The sequence below is a fragment of the Danio rerio genome, chromosome 16 (genome assembly GCF_049306965.1).
Source record: "Danio rerio strain Tuebingen ecotype United States chromosome 16, GRCz12tu, whole genome shotgun sequence".
Taxonomy (NCBI): domain Eukaryota; kingdom Metazoa; phylum Chordata; class Actinopteri; order Cypriniformes; family Danionidae; genus Danio; species Danio rerio.
The window spans coordinates 14,762,433-14,782,165 of NC_133191.1; the positions used below are offsets into that span (position 1 = coordinate 14,762,433).

Sequence of the window (19,733 nt, forward strand, 5' to 3'; positions counted from 1 at the left end):
TTTGCAGCTTGACGTGCTGTGAGGGCTTGTGTGCATCAGTGATGCTGAGAGCTTCGCCACTGGTACTTCACAGATACCGGTAGGGTCACCCATAGTGGACTGGTCTCAGCGGAGATGCCCGACTAAGACAAACCAGCTGATTCTGGACAGCAGATTTACATCAGAATCACCTGAAGATGTGGAAGTTGCAGGATTCGTGGAAGCAACCATTCTAAATAAATGAATCAATTAATAAATTTGTTATTTAATACATATAAAAGAGCCTGCAATTCTTTTCTTTTTCCTCTATTATGTTGATTTTTATCAAGTTATAATTAATAAATAAAAGTAACAATTCTGGAATTATTATTACCCTTTTAACCTGATTTTCAAAACAATCCACCACTAATTGCACTACTAAAACTATAATAAAACTATAATAAAATAAGCCATAATAATAATAATAATAATAAACATGCAATAAATAAAACAAATGTTTAAATAATTTATTCAACTGTTTGATAGAATAATATTTACAATTATGTTATAAATATAAATTCTAATTATTTATACGCTGTAAAAAATGAATCAATATAATATTTATTTAAATAAATTTATATATAATTTACTCCCCAAACTACATTTTCTAGTGACTGGTCACATCTAAATTCAATTGTGGCAACAGCCTGTCAAAATTGGCTCAATGAGAAATATTGTTTTGAACCAATAAAAAAAAACATCAAGTCTGCCCAATCATGTTATTGGACCAATTGAATGTTTTAGATTGTGTGCAACAAGCTTTTTTTGTTTCACCTAATTTAAAAATGTATAGTGGTTAATTGTATATTGGTAAACAATGCTAAAGCAACTTTACTGAATTGTTTACTCCTCGTTGTCCCAAAAGAAAATGAATAATAGAATATAGAAATCATAATACACTAAACACTGCCACATTTATTTATTTATATTAAAGAGACACTATTGTAAAAGTACTTTAGAATAACAAATACATTACACATTTCAACAAAGTATACCGTATAAATTCTAGCATTTTATTTCTCCTAATATGGACCTCATTCTTTAAGGCGGAAGTTTTTCCGATTTGTTTTCGAACATCTGATTCAGTGCCCTAAGGGAGAAATGACTAGGAATATTAAACAGCGGAAAACAGACAAACTACTTGCTCTACAAACTAGTGTGTTTATGACTCTACAGACAAAGCAGAATAATATATTAAGAAAATATCAGTTTGCAACATCAAGCATCAAAACAAACAGTTTTTTAACATCTAAAAATCAAAGGAAGTGAATGAGAGCGGAAATCTCCAGCCTAAAAGATTCAAATGGCTGCGCCTGCTCGTACGTGAGGAAAAAGGTCAATACATGGAGCTGAAGTGTACTTAATATATATTCCAAATATCTGCAAAAAAAAATATATATATATATAAAAAAAATAAAAAAACAGCATAAAATGTGAGTATTTTTGTGAGGTTACTTTAACCATTGTTTAGTGTTGTCACCTGAATACTTCCATTCTACAAAAGATAATCTGAACTTATGAAATCACATTTTTAATGGTTAAACCCATTCATTAACATTAAACATCTAATATATTTGCATATAAACAATGAACGGTTCATTCCGCTGTGGCTCCCCCTGATAAACAGGGGACTAAGCTGAAGGAAAATTAATAAATGAATATTAAAATCGTCAAAAGCACCATTAAATCTAAACAATGGGTTACTTTACCCAGTTGACACAGATGATTCCAGAACAGAAAAAAAAACTCACAAAGTTTCAAGAAAAGTAAAAAAAAAATCTTCAAGAGGAACTTCAAGCACATAAAGCTGCATCTGTTTCAAATATTTACCATGTAAACCTATTTAGTCATTGTATTCCAGGTTGAGTAGATACTATAATCCAAAAGCACAAACGATGCATTGATAAAGCCTCCTATTGTCGAGCACCATCTCCTCTTCCAGGACAGCAGACATTCAGCACAGTTGACAGGGCTCTTAAACTTCACCATGCTCCTGATGCTAACTGTTTCAAGGATTCCCATCTTCATTGTAGCTGTGTGGTTTTCCAATGGCCCTGTATGTTAGAAATATAAAACGGCAATGTCAATATTAAGCCTATATCAAATACATATTCAAATGTCACCATAATACTGTGTCATTTTCAAAATCACTATTCCTGTTGGATCACAATTGTAATTTTAGAATGACAGAATGTGGACGTTCACATGATTATTAGCATAGTAGTAACACCAATTAATAATTTCCATACTGTGAGAATGCTATGTGGTAAATTACACATTTATATGTAAAATGTCACTTTGGCCAGGCACCTGTTTGTTTCCAGCAATGGTTCTAAATATCATTTACAGTGAGTAAATAACAGCAGAAGACAAAAAAACAGGTTTTCTTTCACACAAAACTGAAAAATCTGCCTTAATTTACTCTCCCTTCCTTTATTCCAAACCTGTTTTTCTTTCTATCTTCTCTAAAGAAAATATTTTTAAAAAAGCTGGAAACCTGTAACCATTGACTTCCATAGTATTTGTTTTTCCTACTATGGAAATAAACGGTTACAGGTTTCAGCTTTTTTCTAAATATGGCATTTAGTGTTTAACAGAAGAAAGAAACTTACAAAAGTTTGAAACCACATGTGCCTGAGTAAATAGTACAATTTGATTTGGGGGTGAACTGTCCCTTTAAGAACAACTCCAAATCAATGTTTAATATTTTCGAGTTGAAATCAATAAGGCAGGCTTGTGTTTTACATAATAGTTTGTTTTATAGAAAATAAATATGGCTACAGTACAACTGACAACCGGTGACATGACTAGCCAGAGCAATGTCTGTAATTAACGTTAACGTGTTGTGTACAACATTATGACGAGCGGCAGGCTAAATACCCATGATTTTCGTTTTATGTCAGGAATTACTGAGACTTGCATTTAGCTAAATTTAAAAACGATTCAATACATACAGAATTTACTACTCACCATAACTTTGATGAAGGAAAATCGCCTGAATATGATGTTTCGGAGGAGCTCTGCCATTGCTGCGCTGGAATTTAAACCTGATCCAACAAACGACTCTCACGCGCATGCGTACATGCGCTTTTGCTGCAAGGTTTGTTCGCCAAACACAAACACTATTTTCACTGCTGTTTGATAAATTACCAAAGCAGTTTTATGTTTGGTGAATGAATATTTTTAATTTTTACTTCAGACCATCATCTAAAATTAATATTGTGGATTTTTTTTTTTCGTTTGGGGCTTATTATTGTGAATTCATTTGTTGAGTCAGTATTTAACTGTCAGCGTCCACAATTATTTTATTTACTCTGTAATTTTGTTTTATATTATCTAATATTGAAATAATTAATGCAAAAATATGATCAGATAAAAAAAAAAACGTATTTGAAATTTGGTTAAATAAAGTTTGATTGCAACAAAATTTGATAAAAATTGATTATGAAAATAAATAAATAAATAAATAATTAAATAAATAAAAGACAAAATATTATGTATGTTTACGTTTTTTTATTGTTTTGGGATCTAGACCTGGTTATGATAAAAAATAATAATAATAATTATCAGGATATCTGCTTACCCCAACTGATTTTAACCAAATTTAACTGAAAGTGTTAATGTTTCTGTATTACACATTTTGTTTAGTTCACACTATATTTACTTATTTATAATGTAAAAATGACACAATGTGTAATAGAGAAGCAATAGAGAAGAACTCCTCTACTGCTCTGATTGACTTTCTGCTGATCAAGTGTTGTTTACATTTAATTGACTCCAATATTCTGTCACCACGGCAACCTGAGTTTACACTGAAATCAACACATCTCTCTGAATCTGATCACTTGAGCTCTTTCAACTCTTCACTTTGACAAGTTTCATCAGATTGTCTGATTTGGAAAGTTGATATTCATGGAGCAGCGGCGCCTCAGACGAATCAGGAGTCTTCCAGCACACCTGAAGGACTTCCTGCTGGAGGGTGTCCCGTCTGTTCAGGATCCTGCAGCTGTGATCAGGTTGGATCATACTTACAGCTGTATCTCTTCCCCAGGTCTGAAGGAACATCACCTGAAGAACGCAGCTGTCCTTCCCCAAATCCGTCCAGCATCCTCAGTGCCTTCAGTGGACGTGGGACAGCAGGAGGAGCCACTGTCTATCCATGGCTACAGCGTTAAGGCCTACCAGGACATCTACCGCTCTGTGGTCGAGCCCATGATCAAGAGTCGTCCCTACAGCCTTCAGCTGGGCCTGGAGATCAAGCAGCGGCTGTGGGAGGCACTCAGGTGTCCTGTGATGGAGGAGACGGTGCAGGCTGATGGACGAATCCTCATTACAGAACGCAGATGTGGATCCAGACCGAACAGCATGGCTCCTCGAGTCCATGTGGACATCAGTGGAGAGCCACTGCCTGAGAAGCCCAGCAGAAAGAGGGCCAGACGCTGAGTCTTCACAGTGTCCCAAACCACACTGCAGGCCTGCGTATGTATATAGTGTACATAGTTGTAGAGCAAGTTCACAGTAAGTTTCCTTTTGCATGTTTTGTTTCATCAATTGGTTGTTTTTATTGATTCTTGATGTTGTTGACTTGAAGTTCTTGGTTTGCTCGGTGGTCTTCAGGATGTTTCAGGTGGTTTTCTGCACGGTTGTCGAGGTTGTTCTCGTGTTGCTGGTCGGTCGCTGGACTCTTCTGAGAGTTTCGATGCGTTTAGTGGTTTGCGGTGTCTGTTAGGTTAGGGTAGGTTAGGTTAGGGTCCCTCACGTGGTTTGCAGCTTGACGTGCTGTGAGGGCTTGTGTGCATCAGTGATGCTGAGAGCTTCGCCACTGGTACTTCACAGATACCGGTAGGGTCACCCATAGTGGACTGGTCTCAGCGGAGATGCCCGACTAAGACAAACCAGCTGATTCTGGACAGCAGATTTACATCAGAATCACCTGAAGATGTGGAAGTTGCAGGATTCGTGGAAGCAACCATTCTAAATGAATGAATCAATTAATAAATTTGTTATTTAATACATATAAAAGAGCCTGCAATTCTTTTCTTTTTCCTCTATTATGTTGATTTTTATCAAGTTATAATTAATAAATAAAAGTAACAATTCTGGAATTATTATTACCCTTTTAACCTGATTTTCAAAACAATCCACCACTAATTGCACTACTAAAACTATAATAAAACTATAATAAAATAAGCCATAATAATAATAATAATAATAAACATGCAATAAATAAAACAAATGTTTAAATAATTTATTCAACTGTTTGATAGAATAATATTTACAATTATGTTATAAATATAAATTCTAATTATTTATACGCTGTAAAAAATGAATCAATATAATATTTATTTAAATAAATTTATATATAATTTACTCCCCAAACTACATTTTCTAGTGACTGGTCACATCTAAATTCAATTGTGGCAACAGCCTGTCAAAATTGGCTCAATGAGAAATATTGTTTTGAACCAATAAAAAAAAACATCAAGTCTGCCCAATCATGTTATTGGACCAATTGAATGTTTTAGATTGTGTGCAACAAGCTTTTTTTGTTTCACCTAATTTAAAAATGTATAGTGGTTAATTGTATATTGGTAAACAATGCTAAAGCAACTTTACTGAATTGTTTACTCCTCGTTGTCCCAAAAGAAAATGAATAATAGAATATAGAAATCATAATACACTAAACACTGCCACATTTATTTATTTATATTAAAGAGACACTATTGTAAAAGTACTTTAGAATAACAAATACATTACACATTTCAACAAAGTATACCGTATAAATTCTAGCATTTTATTTCTCCTAATATGGACCTCATTCTTTAAGGCGGAAGTTTTTCCGATTTGTTTTCGAACATCTGATTCAGTGCCCTAAGGGAGAAATGACTAGGAATATTAAACAGCGGAAAACAGACAAACTACTTGCTCTACAAACTAGTGTGTTTATGACTCTACAGACAAAGCAGAATAATATATTAAGAAAATATCAGTTTGCAACATCAAGCATCAAAACAAACAGTTTTTTAACATCTAAAAATCAAAGGAAGTGAATGAGAGCGGAAATCTCCAGCCTAAAAGATTCAAATGGCTGCGCCTGCTCGTACGTGAGGAAAAAGGTCAATACATGGAGCTGAAGTGTACTTAATATATATTCCAAATATCTGCAAAAATATATATATATATATATATAAAAAAAAATAAAAAAACAGCATAAAATGTGAGTATTTTTGTGAGGTTACTTTAACCATTGTTTAGTGTTGTCACCTGAATACTTCCATTCTACAAAAGATAATCTGAACTTATGAAATCACATTTTTAATGGTTAAACCCATTCATTAACATTAAACATCTAATATATTTGCATATAAACAATGAACGGTTCATTCCGCTGTGGCTCCCCCTGATAAACAGGGGACTAAGCTGAAGGAAAATTAATAAATGAATATTAAAATCGTCAAAAGCACCATTAAATCTAAACAATGGGTTACTTTACCCAGTTGACACAGATGATTCCAGAACAGAAAAAAAAACTCACAAAAGTTTCAAGAAAAGTAAAAAAAAAATCTTCAAGAGGAACTTCAAGCACATAAAGCTGCATCTGTTTCAAATATTTACCATGTAAACCTATTTAGCCATTGTATTCCAGGTTGAGTAGATACTATAATCCAAAAGCACAAACGATGCATTGATAAAGCCTCCTATTGTCGAGCACCATCTCCTCTTCCAGGACAGCAGACATTCAGCACAGTTGACAGGGCTCTTAAACTTCACCATGCTCCTGATGCTAACTGTTTCAAGGATTCCCATCTTCATTGTAGCTGTGTGGTTTTCCAATGGCCCTGTATGTTAGAAATATAAAACGGCAATGTCAATATTAAGCCTATATCAAATACATATTCAAATGTCACCATAATACTGTGTCATTTTCAAAATCACTATTCCTGTTGGATCACAAATGTAATTTTAGAATGACAGAATGTGGACGTTCACATGATTATTAGCATAGTAGTAACACCAATTAATAATTTCCATACTGTGAGAATGCTATGTGGTAAATTGCACATTTATATGTAAAATGTCACTTTGGCCAGGCACCTGTTTGTTTCCAGCAATGGTTCTAAATATCATTTACAGTGAGTAAATAACAGCAGAAGACAAAAAAACAGGTTTTCTTTCACACAAAACTGAAAAATCTGCCTTAATTTACTCTCCCTTCCTTTATTCCAAACCTGTTTTTCTTTCTATCTTCTCTAAAGAAAATATTTTTTAAAAAGCTGGAAACCTGTAACCATTGACTTCCATAGTATTTGTTTTTCCTACTATGGAAATAAACGGTTACAGGTTTCAGCTTTTTTCTAAATATGGCATTTAGTGTTTAACAGAAGAAAGAAACTTACAAAAGTTTGAAACCACATGTGCCTGAGTAAATAGTACAATTTGATTTGGGGGTGAACTGTCCCTTTAAGAACAACTCCAAATCAATGTTTAATATTTTCGAGTTGAAATCAATAAGGCAGGCTTGTGTTTTACATAATAGTTTGTTTTATAGAAAATAAATATGGCTACAGTACAACTGACAACCGGTGACATATGACTAGCCAGAGCAATGTCTGTAATTAACGTTAACGTGTTGTGTACAACATTATGACGAGCGGCAGGCTAAATACCCATGCTTTTCGTTTTATGTCAGGAATTACTGAGACTTGCATTTAGCTAAATTTAAAAACGATTCAATACATACAGAATTTACTACTCACTATAACTTTGATGAAGGAAAATCGCCTGAATATGATGTTTCGGAGGAGCTCTGCCATTGCTGCGCTGGAATTTAAACCTGATCCAACAAACGACTCTCACGCGCATGCGTACATGCGCTTTTGCTGCAAGGTTTGTTCGCCAAACACAAACACTATTTTCACTGCTGTTTGATAAATTGCCAAAGCAGTTTTATGTTTGGTGAATGAATATTTTTAATTTTTACTTCAGACCATCATCTAAAATTAATATTGTGGATTTTTTTTTTCGTTTGGGGCTTATTATTGTGAATTCATTTGTTGAGTCAGTATTTAACTGTCAGCGTCCACAATTATTTTATTTACTCTGTAATTTTGTTTTATATTATCTAATATTGAAATAATTAATGCAAAAATATGATCAGATAAAAAAAAAACGTATTTGAAATTTGGTTAAATAAAGTTTGATTGCAACAAAATTTGATAAAAATTGATTATGAAAATAAATAAATAAATAAATAATTAAATAAATAAAAGACAAAATATTATGTATGTTTACGTTTTTTTATTGTTTTGGGATCTAGACCTAGTTATGATAAAAAATAATAATAATTATTATTAGGATATCTGCTTACCCCAACTGATTTTAACCAAATTTAACTGAAAGTGTTAATGTTTCTGTATTACACATTTTGTTTAGTTCACACTATATTTACTTATTTATAATGTAAAAATGACACAATGTGTAATAGAGAAGCAATAGAGAAGAACTCCTCTACTGCTCTGATTGACTTTCTGCTGATTAAGTGTTGTTTACATTTAATTGACTCCAATATTCTGTCACCACGGCAACCTGAGTTTACACTGAAATCAACACATCTCTCTGAATCTGATCACTTGAGCTCTTTCAACTCTTCACTTTGACAAGTTTCATCAGATTGTCTGATTTGGAAAGTTGATATTCATGGAGCAGCGGCGCCTCAGACGAATCAGGAGTCTTCCAGCACACCTGAAGGACTTCCTGCTGGAGGGTGTCCCGTCTGTTCAGGATCCTGCAGCTGTGATCAGGTTGGATCATACTTACAGCTGTATCTCTTCCCCAGGTCTGAAGGAACATCACCTGAAGAACGCAGCTGTCCTTCCCCAAATCCGTCCAGCATCCTCAGTGCCTTCAGTGGACGTGGGACAGCAGGAGGAGCCACTGTCTATCCATGGCTACAGCGTTAAGGCCTACCAGGACATCTACCGCTCTGTGGTCGAGCCCATGATCAAGAGTCGTCCCTACAGCCTTCAGCTGGGCCTGGAGATCAAGCAGCGGCTGTGGGAGGCACTCAGGTGTCCTGTGATGGAGGAGACGGTGCAGGCTGATGGACGAATCCTCATTACAGAACGCAGATGTGGATCCAGACCGAACAGCATGGCTCCTCGAGTCCATGTGGACATCAGTGGAGAGCCACTGCCTGAGAAGCCCAGCAGAAAGAGGGCCAGACGCTGAGTCTTCACAGTGTCCCAAACCACACTGCAGGCCTGCGTATGTATATAGTGTACATAGTTGTAGAGCAAGTTCACAGTAAGTTTCCTTTTGCATGTTTTGTTTCATCAATTGGTTGTTTTTATTGATTCTTGATGTTGTTGACTTGAAGTTCTTGGTTTGCTCGGTGGTCTTCAGGATGTTTCAGGTGGTTTTCTGCACGGTTGTCGAGGTTGTTCTCGTGTTGCTGGTCGGTCGCTGGACTCTTCTGAGAGTTTCGATGCGTTTAGTGGTTTGCGGTGTCTGTTAGGTTAGGGTAGGTTAGGTTAGGGTCCCTCACGTTGTTTGCAGCTTGACGTGCTGTGAGGGCTTGTGTGCATCAGTGATGCTGAGAGCTTCGCCACTGGTACTTCACAGATACCGGTAGGGTCACCCATAGTGGACTGGTCTCAGCGGAGATGCCCGACTAAGACAAACCAGCTGATTCTGGACAGCAGATTTACATCAGAATCACCTGAAGATGTGGAAGTTGCAGGATTCGTGGAAGCAACCATTCTAAATAAATGAATCAATTAATAAATTTGTTATTTAATACATATAAAAGAGCCTGCAATTCTTTTCTTTTTCCTCTATTATGTTGATTTTTATCAAGTTATAATTAATAAATAAAAGTAACAATTCTGGAATTATTATTACCCTTTTAACCTGATTTTCAAAACAATCCACCACTAATTGCACTACTAAAACTATAATAAAACTATAATAAAATAAGCCATAATAATAATAATAATAATAAACATGCAATAAATAAAACAAATGTTTAAATAATTTATTCAACTGTTTGATAGAATAATATTTACAATTATGTTATAAATATAAATTCTAATTATTTATACGCTGTAAAAAATGAATCAATATAATATTTATTTAAATAAATTTATATATAATTTACTCCCCAAACTACATTTTCTAGTGACTGGTCACATCTAAATTCAATTGTGGCAACAGCCTGTCAAAATTGGCTCAATGAGAAATATTGTTTTGAACCAATAAAAAAAAACATCAAGTCTGCCCAATCATGTTATTGGACCAATTGAATGTTTTAGATTGTGTGCAACAAGCTTTTTTTGTTTCACCTAATTTAAAAATGTATAGTGGTTAATTGTATATTGGTAAACAATGCTAAAGCAACTTTACTGAATTGTTTACTCCTCGTTGTCCCAAAAGAAAATGAATAATAGAATATAGAAATCATAATACACTAAACACTGCCACATTTATTTATTTATATTAAAGAGACACTATTGTAAAAGTACTTTAGAATAACAAATACATTACACATTTCAACAAAGTATACCGTATAAATTCTAGCATTTTATTTCTCCTAATATGGACCTCATTCTTTAAGGCGGAAGTTTTTCCGATTTGTTTTCGAACATCTGATTCAGTGCCCTAAGGGAGAAATGACTAGGAATATTAAACAGCGGAAAACAGACAAACTACTTGCTCTACAAACTAGTGTGTTTATGACTCTACAGACAAAGCAGAATAATATATTAAGAAAATATCAGTTTGCAACATCAAGCATCAAAACAAACAGTTTTTTAACATCTAAAAATCAAAGGAAGTGAATGAGAGCGGAAATCTCCAGCCTAAAAGATTCAAATGGCTGCGCCTGCTCGTACGTGAGGAAAAAGGTCAATACATGGAGCTGAAGTGTACTTAATATATATTCCAAATATCTGCAAAAATATATATATATATATATATAAAAAAAAATAAAAAAACAGCATAAAATGTGAGTATTTTTGTGAGGTTACTTTAACCATTGTTTAGTGTTGTCACCTGAATACTTCCATTCTACAAAAGATAATCTGAACTTATGAAATCACATTTTTAATGGTTAAACCCATTCATTAACATTAAACATCTAATATATTTGCATATAAACAATGAACGGTTCATTCCGCTGTGGCTCCCCCTGATAAACAGGGGACTAAGCTGAAGGAAAATTAATAAATGAATATTAAAATCGTCAAAAGCACCATTAAATCTAAACAATGGGTTACTTTACCCAGTTGACACAGATGATTCCAGAACAGAAAAAAAAACTCACAAAAGTTTCAAGAAAAGTAAAAAAAAAATCTTCAAGAGGAACTTCAAGCACATAAAGCTGCATCTGTTTCAAATATTTACCATGTAAACCTATTTAGTCATTGTATTCCAGGTTGAGTAGATACTATAATCCAAAAGCACAAACGATGCATTGATAAAGCCTCCTATTGTCGAGCACCATCTCCTCTTCCAGGACAGCAGACATTCAGCACAGTTGACAGGGCTCTTAAACTTCACCATGCTCCTGATGCTAACTGTTTCAAGGATTCCCATCTTCATTGTAGCTGTGTGGTTTTCCAATGGCCCTGTATGTTAGAAATATAAAACGGCAATGTCAATATTAAGCCTATATCAAATACATATTCAAATGTCACCATAATACTGTGTCATTTTCAAAATCACTATTCCTGTTGGATCACAAATGTAATTTTAGAATGACAGAATGTGGACGTTCACATGATTATTAGCATAGTAGTAACACCAATTAATAATTTCCATACTGTGAGAATGCTATGTGGTAAATTGCACATTTATATGTAAAATGTCACTTTGGCCAGGCACCTGTTTGTTTCCAGCAATGGTTCTAAATATCATTTACAGTGAGTAAATAACAGCAGAAGACAAAAAAACAGGTTTTCTTTCACACAAAACTGAAAAATCTGCCTTAATTTACTCTCCCTTCCTTTATTCCAAACCTGTTTTTCTTTCTATCTTCTCTAAAGAAAATATTTTTAAAAAAGCTGGAAACCTGTAACCATTGACTTCCATAGTATTTGTTTTTCCTACTATGGAAATAAACGGTTACAGGTTTCAGCTTTTTTCTAAATATGGCATTTAGTGTTTAACAGAAGAAAGAAACTTACAAAAGTTTGAAACCACATGTGCCTGAGTAAATAGTACAATTTGATTTGGGGGTGAACTGTCCCTTTAAGAACAACTCCAAATCAATGTTTAATATTTTCGAGTTGAAATCAATAAGGCAGGCTTGTGTTTTACATAATAGTTTGTTTTATAGAAAATAAATATGGCTACAGTACAACTGACAACCGGTGACATATGACTAGCCAGAGCAATGTCTGTAATTAACGCTAACGTGTTGTGTACAACATTATGACGAGCGGCAGGCTAAATACCCATGCTTTTCGTTTTATGTCAGGAATTACTGAGACTTGCATTTAGCTAAATTTAAAAACGATTCAATACATACAGAATTTACTACTCACCATAACTTTGATGAAGGAAAATCGCCTGAATATGATGTTTCGGAGGAGCTCTGCCATTGCTGCGCTGGAATTTAAACCTGATCCAACAAACGACTCTCACGCGCATGCGTACATGCGCTTTTGCTGCAAGGTTTGTTCGCCAAACACAAACACTATTTTCACTGCTGTTTGATAAATTGCCAAAGCAGTTTTATGTTTGGTGAATGAATATTTTTAATTTTTACTTCAGACCATCATCTAAAATTAATATTGTGGATTTTTTTTTTTTTTCGTTTGGGGCTTATTATTGTGAATTGTTGAGTCAGTATTTAACTGTCAGCGTCCACAATTATTTTATTTACTCTGTAATTTTGTTTTATATTATCTAATATTTAAATAATTAATGCAAAAATATGATCAGATAAAAAAAAACGTATTTGAAATTTGGTTAAATAAAGTTTGATTGCAACAAAATTTGATAAAAATTGATTATGAAAATAAATAAATAAAAGACAAAATTTTATGTATGTTTACGTTTTTTTATTGTTTTGGGATCTAGACCTGGTTATGATAAAAAATAATAATAATAATTATCAGGATATCTGCTTACCCCAACTGATTTTAACCAAATTTAACTGAAAGTGTTAATGTTTCTGTATTACACATTTTGTTTAGTTCACACTATATTTACTTATTTATAATGTAAAAATGACACAATGTGTAATAGAGAAGCAATAGAGAAGAACTCCTCTACTGCTCTGATTGACTTTCTGCTGATCAAGTGTTGTTTACATTTAATTGACTCCAATATTCTGTCACCACGGCAACCTGAGTTTACACTGAAATCAACACATCTCTCTGAATCTGATCACTTGAGCTCTTTCAACTCTTCACTTTGATAAGTTTCATCAGATTGTCTGATTTGGAAAGTTGATATTCATGGAGCAGCGGCGCCTCAGACGAATCAGGAGTCTTCCAGCACACCTGAAGGACTTCCTGCTGGAGGGTGTCCCGTCTGTTCAGGATCCTGCAGCTGTGATCAGGTTGGATCATACTTACAGCTGTATCTCTTCCCCAGGTCTGAAGGAACATCACCTGAAGAACGCAGCTGTCCTTCCCCAAATCCGTCCAGCATCCTCAGTGCCTTCAGTGGACGTGGGACAGCAGGAGGAGCCACTGTCTATCCATGGCTACAGCGTTAAGGCCTACCAGGACATCTACCGCTCTGTGGTCGAGCCCATGATCAAGAGTCGTCCCTACAGCCTTCAGCTGGGCCTGGAGATCAAGCAGCGGCTGTGGGAGGCACTCAGGTGTCCTGTGATGGAGGAGACGGTGCAGGCTGATGGACGAATCCTCATTACAGAACGCAGATGTGGATCCAGACCGAACAGCATGGCTCCTCGAGTCCATGTGGACATCAGTGGAGAGCCACTGCCTGAGAAGCCCAGCAGAAAGAGGGCCAGACGCTGAGTCTTCACAGTGTCCCAAACCACACTGCAGGCCTGCGTATGTATATAGTGTACATAGTTGTAGAGCAAGTTCACAGTAAGTTTCCTTTTGCATGTTTTGTTTCATCAATTGGTTGTTTTTATTGATTCTTGATGTTGTTGACTTGAAGTTCTTGGTTTGCTCGGTGGTCTTCAGGATGTTTCAGGTGGTTTTCTGCACGGTTGTCGAGGTTGTTCTCGTGTTGCTGGTCGGTCGCTGGACTCTTCTGAGAGTTTCGATGCGTTTAGTGGTTTGCGGTGTCTGTTAGGTTAGGGTAGGTTAGGTTAGGGTCCCTCACGTGGTTTGCAGCTTGACGTGCTGTGAGGGCTTGTGTGCATCAGTGATGCTGAGAGCTTCGCCACTGGTACTTCACAGATACCGGTAGGGTCACCCATAGTGGACTGGTCTCAGCGGAGATGCCCGACTAAGACAAACCAGCTGATTCTGGACAGCAGATTTACATCAGAATCACCTGAAGATGTGGAAGTTGCAGGATTCGTGGAAGCAACCATTCTAAATAAATGAATCAATTAATAAATTTGTTATTTAATACATATAAAAGAGCCTGCAATTCTTTTCTTTTTCCTCTATTATGTTGATTTTTATCAAGTTATAATTAATAAATAAAAGTAACAATTCTGGAATTATTATTACCCTTTTAACCTGATTTTCAAAACAATCCACCACTAATTGCACTACTAAAACTATAATAAAACTATAATAAAATAAGCCATAATAATAATAATAATAATAAACATGCAATAAATAAAACAAATGTTTAAATAATTTATTCAACTGTTTGATAGAATAATATTTACAATTATGTTATAAATATAAATTCTAATTATTTATACGCTGTAAAAAATGAATCAATATAATATTTATTTAAATAAATTTATATATAATTTACTCCCCAAACTACATTTTCTAGTGACTGGTCACATCTAAATTCAATTGTGGCAACAGCCTGTCAAAATTGGCTCAATGAGAAATATTGTTTTGAACCAATAAAAAAAAACATCAAGTCTGCCCAATCATGTTATTGGACCAATTGAATGTTTTAGATTGTGTGCAACAAGCTTTTTTTGTTTCACCTAATTTAAAAATGTATAGTGGTTAATTGTATATTGGTAAACAATGCTAAAGCAACTTTACTGAATTGTTTACTCCTCGTTGTCCCAAAAGAAAATGAATAATAGAATATAGAAATCATAATACACTAAACACTGCCACATTTATTTATTTATATTAAAGAGACACTATTGTAAAAGTACTTTAGAATAACAAATACATTACACATTTCAACAAAGTATACCGTATAAATTCTAGCATTTAATTTCTCCTAATATGGACCTCATTCTTTAAGGCGGAAGTTTTTCCGATTTGTTTTCGAACATCTGATTCAGTGCCCTAAGGGAGAAATGACTAGGAATATTAAACAGCGGAAAACAGACAAACTACTTGCTCTACAAACTAGTGTGTTTATGACTCTACAGACAAAGCAGAATAATATATTAAGAAAATATCAGTTTGCAACATCAAGCATCAAAACAAACAGTTTTTTAACATCTAAAAATCAAAGGAAGTGAATGAGAGCGGAAATCTCCAGCCTAAAAGATTCAAATGGCTGCGCCTGCTCGTACGTGAGGAAAAAGGTCAATACATGGAGCTGAAGTGTACTTAATATATATTCCAAATATCTGCAAAAAAAAAAAATATATATATATAAAAAAAATAAAAAAACAGCATAAAATGTGAGTATTTTTGTGAGGTTACTTTAACCATTGTTTAGTGTTGTCACCTGAATACTTCCATTCTACAAAAGATAATCTGAACTTATGAAATCACATTTTTAATGGTTAAACCCATTCATTAACATTAAACATCTAATATATTTGCATATAAACAATGAACGGTTCATTCCGCTGTGGCTCCCCCTGATAAACAGGGGACTAAGCTGAAGGAAAATTAATAAATGAATATTAAAATCGTCAAAAGCACCATTAAATCTAAACAATGGGTTACTTTACCCAGTTGACACAGATGATTCCAGAACAGAAAAAAAAACTCACAAAGTTTCAAGAAAAGTAAAAAAAAAATCTTCAAGAGGAACTTCAAGCGCATAAAGCTGCATCTGTTTCAAATATTTACCATGTAAACCTATTTAGTCATTGTATTCCAGGTTGAGTAGATACTATAATCCAAAAGCACAAACGATGCATTGATAAAGCCTCCTATTGTCGAGCACCATCTCCTCTTCCAGGACAGCAGACATTCAGCACAGTTGACAGGGCTCTTAAACTTCACCATGCTCCTGATGCTAACTGTTTCAAGGATTCCCATCTTCATTGTAGCTGTGTGGTTTTCCAATGGCCCTGTATGTTAGAAATATAAAACGGCAATGTCAATATTAAGCCTATATCAAATACATATTCAAATGTCACCATAATACTGTGTCATTTTCAAAATCACTATTCCTGTTGGATCACAATTGTAATTTTAGAATGACAGAATGTGGACGTTCACATGATTATTAGCATAGTAGTAACACCAATTAATAATTTCCATACTGTGAGAATGCTATGTGGTAAATTGCACATTTATATGTAAAATGTCACTTTGGCCAGGCACCTGTTTGTTTCCAGCAATGGTTCTAAATATCATTTACAGTGAGTAAATAACAGCAGAAGACAAAAAAACAGGTTTTCTTTCACACAAAACTGAAAAATCTGCCTTAATTTACTCTCCCTTCCTTTATTCCAAACCTGTTTTTCTTTCTATCTTCTCTAAAGAAAATATTTTTAAAAAAGCTGGAAACCTGTAACCATTGACTTCCATAGTATTTGTTTTTCCTACTATGGAAATAAACGGTTACAGGTTTCAGCTTTTTTCTAAATATGGCATTTAGTGTTTAACAGAAGAAAGAAACTTACAAAAGTTTGAAACCACATGTGCCTGAGTAAATAGTACAATTTGATTTGGGGGTGAACTGTCCCTTTAAGAACAACTCCAAATCAATGTTTAATATTTTCGAGTTGAAATCAATAAGGCAGGCTTGTGTTTTACATAATAGTTTGTTTTATAGAAAATAAATATGGCTACAGTACAACTGACAACCGGTGACATGACTAGCCAGAGCAATGTCTGTAATTAACGTTAACGTGTTGTGTACAACATTATGACGAGCGGCAGGCTAAATACCCATGATTTTCGTTTTATGTCAGGAATTACTGAGACTTGCATTTAGCTAAATTTAAAAACGATTCAATACATACAGAATTTACTACTCACCATAACTTTGATGAAGGAAAATCGCCTGAATATGATGTTTCGGAGGAGCTCTGCCATTGCTGCGCTGGAATTTAAACCTGATCCAACAAACGACTCTCACGCGCATGCGTACATGCGCTTTTGCTGCAAGGTTTGTTCGCCAAACACAAACACTATTTTCACTGCTGTTTGATAAATTACCAAAGCAGTTTTATGTTTGGTGAATGAATATTTTTAATTTTTACTTCAGACCATCATCTAAAATTAATATTTATGGATTTTTTTTTTCGTTTGGGGCTTATTATTGTGAATTCATTTGTTGAGTCAGTATTTAACTGTCAGCGTCCACAATTATTTTATTTACTCTGTAATTTTGTTTTATATTATCTAATATTGAAATAATTAATGCAAAAATATGATCAGATAAAAAAAAAAAACGTATTTGAAATTTGGTTAAATAAAGTTTGATTGCAACAAAATTTGATAAAAATTGATTATGAAAATAAATAAATAAATAAATAATTAAATAAATAAAAGACAAAATATTATGTATGTTTACGTTTTTTTATTGTTTTGGGATCTAGACCTGGTTATGATAAAAAATAATAATAATAATTATCAGGATATCTGCTTACCCCAACTGATTTTAACCAAATTTAACTGAAAGTGTTAATGTTTCTGTATTACACATTTTGTTTAGTTCACACTATATTTACTTATTTATAATGTAAAAATGACACAATGTGTAATAGAGAAGCAATAGAGAAGAACTCCTCTACTGCTCTGATTGACTTTCTGCTGATCAAGTGTTGTTTACATTTAATTGACTCCAATATTCTGTCACCACGGCAACCTGAGTTTACACTGAAATCAACACATCTCTCTGAATCTGATCACTTGAGCTCTTTCAACTCTTCACTTTGACAAGTTTCATCAGATTGTCTGATTTGGAAAGTTGATATTCATGGAGCAGCGGCGCCTCAGACGAATCAGGAGTCTTCCAGCACACCTGAAGGACTTCCTGCTGGAGGGTGTCCCGTCTGTTCAGGATCCTGCAGCTGTGATCAGGTTGGATCATACTTACAGCTGTATCTCTTCCCCAGGTCTGAAGGAACATCACCTGAAGAACGCAGCTGTCCTTCCCCAAATCCGTCCAGCATCCTCAGTGCCTTCAGTGGACGTGGGACAGCAGGAGGAGCCACTGTCTATCCATGGCTACAGCGTTAAGGCCTACCAGGACATCTACCGCTCTGTGGTCGAGCCCATGATCAAGAGTCGTCCCTACAGCCTTCAGCTGGGCCTGGAGATCAAGCAGCGGCTGTGGGAGGCACTCAGGTGTCCTGTGATGGAGGAGACGGTGCAGGCTGATGGACGAATCCTCATTACAGAACGCAGATGTGGATCCAGACCGAACAGCATGGCTCCTCGAGTCCATGTGGACATCAGTGGAGAGCCACTGCCTGAGAAGCCCAGCAGAAAGAGGGCCAGACGCTGAGTCTTCACAGTGTCCCAAACCACACTGCAGGCCTGCGTATGTATATAGTGTACATAGTTGTAGAGCAAGTTCACAGTAAGTTTCCTTTTGCATGTTTTGTTTCATCAATTGGTTGTTTTTATTGATTCTTGATGTTGTTGACTTGAAGTTCTTGATTTGCTCGGTGGTCTTCAGGATGTTTCAGGTGGTTTTCTGCACGGTTGTCGAGGTTGTTCTCGTGTTGCTGGTCGGTCGCTGGACTCTTCTGAGAGTTTCGATGCGTTTAGTGGTTTGCGGTGTCTGTTAGGTTAGGGTAGGTTAGGTTAGGGTCCCTCACGTGGTTTGCAGCTTGACGTGCTGTGAGGGCTTGTGTGCATCAGTGATGCTGAGAGCTTCGCCACTGGTACTTCACAGATACCGGTAGGGTCACCCATAGTGGACTGGTCTCAGCGGAGATGCCCGACTAAGACAAACCAGCTGATTCTGGACAGCAGATTTACATCAGAATCACCTGAAGATGTGGAAGTTGCAGGATTCGTGGAAGCAACCATTCTAAATAAATGAATCAATTAATAAATTTGTTATTTAATACATATAAAAGAGCCTGCAATTCTTTTCTTTTTCCTCTATTATGTTGATTTTTATCAAGTTATAATTAATAAATAAAAGTAACAATTCTGGAATTATTATTACCCTTTTAACCTGATTTTCAAAACAATCCACCACTAATTGCACTACTAAAACTATAATAAAACTATAATAAAATAAGCCATAATAATAATAATAATAATAAACATGCAATAAATAAAACAAATGTTTAAATAATTTATTCAACTGTTTGATAGAATAATATTTACAATTATGTTATAAATATAAATTCTAATTATTTATACGCTGTAAAAAATGAATCAATATAATATTTATTTAAATAAATTTATATATAATTTACTCCCCAAACTACA

At 34.9% G+C, this 19,733-nt stretch overlaps 2 long non-coding RNA genes across 2 annotated transcripts; both read right to left on the reverse strand.

Annotated features, from left to right (window-relative positions):
• Positions 1-923: 923 nt before the first annotated feature.
• LOC141378186 (uncharacterized) lies at positions 924-3,094 on the reverse strand. Its single transcript, XR_012392054.1, has 2 exons — positions 2,989-3,094; positions 924-2,072 (listed from the first exon to the last, which is right to left on the reverse strand). It is a non-coding gene; the product is annotated as an uncharacterized lncRNA (long non-coding RNA).
• Positions 3,095-10,489: 7,395 nt separating this feature from the next.
• On the reverse strand, positions 10,490-12,666 carry LOC141378185 (uncharacterized). The gene is made up of 2 exons (XR_012392053.1): positions 12,561-12,666; positions 10,490-11,642 (listed from the first exon to the last, which is right to left on the reverse strand). It is a non-coding gene; the product is annotated as an uncharacterized lncRNA (long non-coding RNA).
• Positions 12,667-19,733: the final 7,067 nt, after the last annotated feature.